The sequence below is a fragment of the Chaetodon auriga genome, chromosome 13 (assembly GCF_051107435.1).
Source record: "Chaetodon auriga isolate fChaAug3 chromosome 13, fChaAug3.hap1, whole genome shotgun sequence".
Taxonomy (NCBI): domain Eukaryota; kingdom Metazoa; phylum Chordata; class Actinopteri; order Chaetodontiformes; family Chaetodontidae; genus Chaetodon; species Chaetodon auriga.
Genome location: NC_135086.1, coordinates 8,697,599 through 8,705,067, shown reverse-complemented (window position 1 = coordinate 8,705,067; position 7,469 = coordinate 8,697,599).

Below are 7,469 nucleotides of genomic sequence, written 5' to 3'. Positions count from 1 at the left end.
ATGCTAACATATATATATATATAGTAGTGGCAATTGCTGTTAAGTAAAACACCAAGTCAAACCTTGTCTTTCTGTGGGTTTAATTCAGCTTTAAATCATCAGCACAGTCAAATGAATGAGGACAGGAGTTGGATACACAGGGAGGGGGGTGAGTTATCTTGAACCAGTATGAAAACAGCCTCTCAGAGCAGCTCAGGCCATCTTATCTTACCCTGTCATGTCCTCTTCTTGGACACTGAATGAGACCCTAACAGCTTGCTACTTGCAGAGGCATTTACATATTTGAAGAGAAGTAATTAAAATCTGCAAAACTGTACTTACTATCATTATCATAAGCATAGTGGAGCCCACAAATAACCAGTAAAACACAATGAGGCTACAGCTAAAAATAATCTGCACAGCCTCTCAGAGCAGCTCAGGCCATCTTATCTTGCCCTGTTTTGGCCTCTCCTCGGACGCTGAGTTTCATTTTATGTTGCAGCATAAATTACAGCAAGAAGAAAACTGTAAACGCTGGTCTGTTCATGAGCGGACTTGGCTGTTATCCTTAAAAGACAAGATGTATGTGTGTGAGTGTGTGAGTGCAGGGTACTTGTAAGTCTTTCCATCTTACACATGTACTCCTCTAGAGGGAAATATTGCAGTTTCCACTGCACTATATTTATTTAACTGTGGCTGCATTTACTCGTTACTTTTCAAATAAAGATCTTACATGTGAACAAAAAACAGTAAGATACCTCTAAAATCGCTTGTTGAAGATGAAACCAATGGTTCCCAAACTTTTTGGCTTGTGACCTCTTAGGAAAAAAAAGTATAATTTTGTCTCCATGTTGTGTTTCAGAAGTGTCCGAGTTATTGGCTGTCCCAACCTTTTATTTGTAATGGAGTATGTTTACATTAATGTATTGGTACATTTACTTAAGTCAGGGATCGGAGTACTTCTTTCACCTCTGCTGTTGGAACAGCAGAGGTCTCTCTCCTCAGAGCCTCGCTCAGGCTCAGATTGACTCTTATACGTTGAGTACAAAAACACTACAAGACACAGACACATTTACAGTCACCAGGGTTTGAAATGTACAGTGTACAATGTAAGCTTGTATACTGCATCCTTGGATAGACAGAACATACAAGAGAAGACCTGATTTTTTGATGTTAATACCAATTATATTTTTTGGTTGTCATGGAGCGACATGTCTCATCATGCTCGTACATTCCAAATAAACATGTACAGATATATACACTGTGTCTACGTATCTTCCACCGCTTCATCCTTTCCCCCCCTTTCCTTTGCTTACCCTTCCTTTCACCCATGTTCGTGATCAGCTCTTGTTTGCCGTTTTAGTGTTTTCTATATAAAAGTGTCCAGCAGGTTTTGGCTCCGACTTTTACTGCCTGCAGTAAAGCAGGGGAAAAAATGAAAAAAGGGAACCAGGGTGGGGAATCCAGAGAAAGAGAGTCTAATATTGTTGCCTTCTTGGAGCTGAACACAACATATCAAAGGAACACAGCTGCTGGCGTTAGCTTCTGGGGTCTTACATGCAGCGTGTGCTCCTTTTCTCGCTAATCTAATATTCATTTGTCAGAGAAACATCTCAGCGCTGTGAAGTTCAGCTCTGTCATCTTAAGAGACACACTGTCGATGCCATTGTTGTTCATGCTCTCTTTTCAAGCCATAAGCCTCATGAGTTTAAAAAATGTAAAAGCAGCCTAATGTGTGTGTTTGTTTGGAGGTTCAGTGTCGCAGGAAACATCAAAAAGACGCTTTAAGAACAACATAGGTGCTTGCTCCCAAGATCTGAGGGCCTCGTTCCTGAGCTTTGGTGTCAGGAAACTCAAAAAAGAAACGAGCGATAATCAAACATGGTAATACAAACTGGGGACCTTCTTACATTAAAGAGATTACGCTCACATAACAGAAGTCAGACTTCTCACCAGAGCTTGAACCCAGACTTTTAAAATTAGCTTGTGTGCTTTCAGCTGTATTACTGCGCGGCAACAACGTGGCGATGACTGTCACAGTCTGCATTCTTAAAAGCTAAGTCTTTGCAGACAAAGAGAAGAACCTACAGCTAATGAGGAGAAATTTAAGACACATGGCAGGGCTTGGAGAAGGGTTAAAAGTAACGTAAGATGAATAGAATTCGTAGTAAATGGATTTAAACATGGAAATAACTCTGGTGCAGTTGTTTGAATAAAGTTTGGGCTGCAAAAAGCTCTTGATGGCAAGTTACACTCACAAACACCATGATGATCAGACATTATAAAATTGAGAGTATTTCAAAAAAAAAAAAACACCACTCCCAATCTTCCTGTACCCCACCCACCCTCGCACACACACTTACACACACACATACAGGGTAACCTCATGTCGTGACCTGAGCAGCAAGTATTCTCCCGTCCAAACCCTCATAAACTTCTGCTGCTGCTGGAAACAACACAACCTGGATTTACAAGACTGCAGAGGCTGTGTGTGTGTGTGTGTGTGTGTGTGCGTGCGTGCGTGTGTGTGTTTGTGTGTGTGTAAACCCATACAGGGTTGCAGCCAGGCCACAGAGACACATCAAGCCTGAGAGAGCGGTTTGATTGGCCACAATGCCGTGAGTGTTGAGAAGTAGGTAACACACACACACACACACACACATACACACACACACACACACACACACACACACACACACACACACGCACACACACACAGAGCACTCTTTAACCTTGCCTCAGAGCTTATAACGTATACAGCTGCATCATCTATGTCTGTAATACAGATTCAGTCCATTTGCTATTGATGTTTGTTTGTTTCTACAAATCCAGTGTTACATTCACTGACAACATTTTTGCACGTTCACTGTCAATGTTTTCCTTTGAAGAATGCAGCTTCACCAAAAGGTTTCTCATGATTATAACTTGTTAATATTAGAAATGATCTAATATTGTTCCATCTTCTCTTGGAGGAAACAGTGCAGCTGCCTCCAGGACAAAATCCAGCCCAGATCATTTCCAATGGATGCAACGTATTTTATCACTGGTCCACTGGTGTGCTCTCAACAGGTGAATCTTCCAAAGTTAACTTGTGTAATGTGTGTAAAATCCGACGTGATGTTCTTGGTATTTGATAAACACCCACAGTCATCTTTACATCACTGTTTTCATCGGTTTATCAGGTTTTTTTTATTCATTTATGTAGTCTGATGCCAAAAGAAGAAAAATTTAACTTTGTCTCAGAGACAACAAGGGAGGGGTCTAATTTTAACTATCTGGCACTGGAAGTCCTGTATGTGTGTGTGTGTGTGTGTGTGTGTGTGTGTGTGTGTGTGTGTGTAGGCAGCGTATTTAAAGAACATTGAAAACACATGTCTGGAGCCTGATAAAAACATTTTAGGCGCAGGGTAATTTGGCACGATCTTTACGTACACACACACACACACACACACACACACACACACACACACATTCTTCCTTGAATGGAGGAAGTTTGACCTTCTGGGAAACAACATGTACATGCATTAAATATGTGGACCAGAAACACCGAAAACCTTCAACTAAAACTAGATTCATTTGCTGCTTTACTGATCTGAAACACATTAATATGCTTATTTGTGGATTTGTGGCTTATTTATTTGCAAGAAGAATAATCATTGTCATCATCATAAATAGTGTACAGCCACCTTTGTACAATACGAGATCACATGAAAAAAATAATCCCATGATCTCATACAGAATTCATTTTGAGCACAAAACCATTAAATGTATGTCCTGCATAGATAAACACAGGACACACAGAATATAACACTGTGTACACAAGTACAATGTTGTGATTATGCACAAGAAAACTATACCTGTGAAGTCAGGCAGCATGTGGAGGCACATACTAAGGATGTAAAAGAGATGATATTTATTCACTTATTTAATTATTTCAGATGGAAAAAAGCACATCATATTGCATCAACTGGAAAGAGCTTCATCCATAGTTTTGGGTGTATTTGGGTTTCATATTGCTTTAATTAAATCAATAAAACTCTTTTATAATTTTTCCGTGTCCTAGTTTTCATAGCCTGTCATTAGTTTTTACAGCAGCAGCTTAGAGGTTCATCACACTGTGTGATCTGCTGGCACTCAAATTGAATGATCACAGAGTCTGAGGTAACAGAAATTTACCTTCTTGGAACATAGCACCCCGCGAAGGTGAGTTACTGATTTGTCATTGTTTTGCCTCGTTCACACCACAATGCAAGTATTTTTTGGAGATGTGCCCACTCTGCAGAGCGTATTCGCAAAAAAAAAAAAAAAAAAAAAAAAAAAAAAGCTTTTAGGTGCGAAAAACACCGGCTTAGTGTGGACATGGCAGAAAAAGAGAGTCATAAAAAGAGACAGCGGTGACCATCTGGCTCAGGTCAAGCTCCCACAGAGAGTGATGATCACAGTAGTGTGTGTGTGTGTCCCCTGCAGTGAAAGGTGATGACCACAGCTGTGCGTTTGACCTCAAAACTGCAGGAAACCTCCACCCCCCCCAAAATCCTCTTCCTTCCCCATGTCCCCCTTTTTCCTTCCTCTGTTCCTATTCTTTATCTTTCTCTTCCTCCTCTCCTCTGTTTTGTTTCTTCCAATCAATCCGTCACCTCTCAATCAAAAACACACCTTCAGGAGGCGCAGGTTTTACTGAACATAACACACACAAGCAAAGAAAAGCTTGGCGGGGCAGCCATTGTGGCTTCAGCTCCTCCATTACTTTGCATCAATTAGCACATCACCTCCAAGACTGGTGTGGGTGTGTGTGTGTGTGTGTGTGTGTGTGTGTGTGTGTTGTGGGGGAGGGGAAGTGAAGGACTATTGTGTGTTGTCAAGAAAATCTCTTAAATGCGGCTGAGGCTCGTGTGCAGCAGTGTTTTTCCTTAAGGGACCCTTTACTATCACGGAGTAAACTGGCGACTCCAGTTTAAGTGACATGTTTTGTGGATATTTCATATTATATTCAAAGCATAACAGTAACAGTACAGAACAGCCGATAAAGTGCACAATTAACCCTGATTGCGAGCGCAAGACAGTGAACGATAGTGACTTCTGGAAGTTTGTATAAAAAGAGCAATTTGGATTCATTCTGAGTGAAACAGATGAGTTTTCCTGATATTTTTACAAATTATATACAATTCTCTGTCTTCACTGTGCTCTTATCCTGTGAGAGTTTCTTTTAACTTCATGTCTTAGATAATAATCTAAACTTTAAAAATAATTTCATATTGTTTTCTTCACACAAATGAATGAACTGCTGCGATAAAGGCCTACTGTCGATTTGAAAAAATGTTTCTTAATTACAGCCCTTAAAATGAAGGAATCCTCTTGTGAACCCCATGAAGCTTTGGCGACCCCTAGAGAGGGTCAGGACCCCATGTTGGGAACCAGCAGTGCACAGCATCAGTCCTGTTGCAATCCAGAAACACTCCTTACGTTAGCAATCACACAACAGGCACCAATCATGAACTTCCATTAGTACGAAGTAGTTGAAACATTTAGTCAGGCACTGTGTGTTTGGACTTGAGTGTTTTCTTTCTCCTCTACATTTCAGATTTTCTTTTTTTTACTTCACAACAATTATTTGACAGTTTTAGTGAATAATCCTTTAAAAATTTGAGACTTCTGCACAAATCATACAAAGAGCTCATAAAATCACGCTCTGTAACAAATTAAACTATCCAGCTCATACAAGTACAGCTGACATGATTAGTGGGTTAATCAATCAGCCGACAGCAGAAAATTAATTGGCAACTTGTTTTGTAATCGTTTAAATCATTTTTCTTCCAAAAACATTTAATGGTTCCAGCCGACAAAACAAGGATTATGAAGGTTTCACTTTAGGCTCTGTGGCATTTCTCACTGAATTTTCACAAAACAGACAATTCATCGATTAAATCAAGCAAATAATCAAAACAATGAGCAGATTAATCCATAATGAAAAAGAAAGTTAGAATGAAAATGAAAAAAAGGTCCTACTTTAATCGTTCGTAACCTGAAATGTAAGATGTGAGAGTTCAGCTCTGTTATTCTAACTATAGTTTACATTCCACACCATGGATGAACTGTATGATATTATCAAGGGTTTGGAGAGCGCCCACGCTGAGCCAGCTTTCAGTTTCAACAGGGCCAACATTAAAAGGGTTCTACCAAAATATTACCAGCATGTTCACATGCCCACCAGAGGTGAATGCAGATTGGACCACTGCTGTACAAACTCCCCCCGCACCGCCTTTCGGGAAAGCAGATCATATCTCCATTCTTCTGCTCCAAACATGCAAACAAAGACTCAAACAGGAGAAAACTGTTTGACATAAGTGTTCAGTGCTGAGTGACCAGACACAGTTGTCACTCTCCAGGACTGTTTGAGACCACAGTTTAGGAACTCATCACAAAGTGCATTGATGACACTATGCCAAAATAAATGTGTGGTCACCCTTTAGCCAAAAACCACCCATTAATGGTAAAGTCCACTTTAATCTAGTGGAGTGTGATCCACTAGATTAAGTTCTACTGACATGGACCTGGGATGGGACATCTCCCTCTACAGCTGGGTGCTTGACCTGAGGGTTGGCAACAACAACCCCTCCTCATTGACCCCAAGAACTGGTGTCCCCCCGGGCTGCCTGCTGCCTGCTGCCTGCTACCTGCTCAAATCTAAACAGACACAAATGTCCTAGACCTCAGCAGTGACGCCAATGAGTCAGCATATAGGCAGGAAGTCACTGAACAACATGAGGCTGCGGGAGGTAACCACGTGTCCAGTGTTTCAAGTTCTTTGGTGTGCATGTTTCTTGTTGACCTGCCCTGGACTGTCCACATTGAAATGTTGGTTTCAACTACCCACTTTTTAGGAGACTGAAGAAGTTTGGCATAGACTTTTACAGACGCACCACTGAGAGCATTCTGACTGGTTGCATCTCTGGTATGGCAACTCTGTGCCCACAACCGCAAGATTCCCTAGAGAACGGTAACAACAGCAGAGCAGACCATTGGCAGGGAGCTTCCTGCCATTCAGGACAATTACCACCCATGTCGTCTGCGTTGAAGGCTCAAATGAACATCAAGGTCTGTTGCAACCCAGTGCACAAACTGTTTACTCTGCTGCCATCCGGCAGACCATATCAGAGCATGAACCTACATGCTGGAGGACAATTTTCTACCCTCAGATCTTAAAGGAACATAACATTTACGACCTGAACTGAACTCACTTAACCCTAGAACACTAACGTTAAAATTAGTAACACCATCACTAACGCCGGGTGTATTTTACCCGATATAATATCCCGAATAAAATACAGTTTTCATCAATTTATGTAAAAGTACAACACTGTATGCCAAATTGTAGTACTCTTCTTTAATTTCCCAATATACAATTTCACATAAAATAAAAAAAAGGTACCATGGGGGACCCTTTAAAAAGGCAGCAAAATTATTGAAAAATCTGGTAATTCTTAACAAGA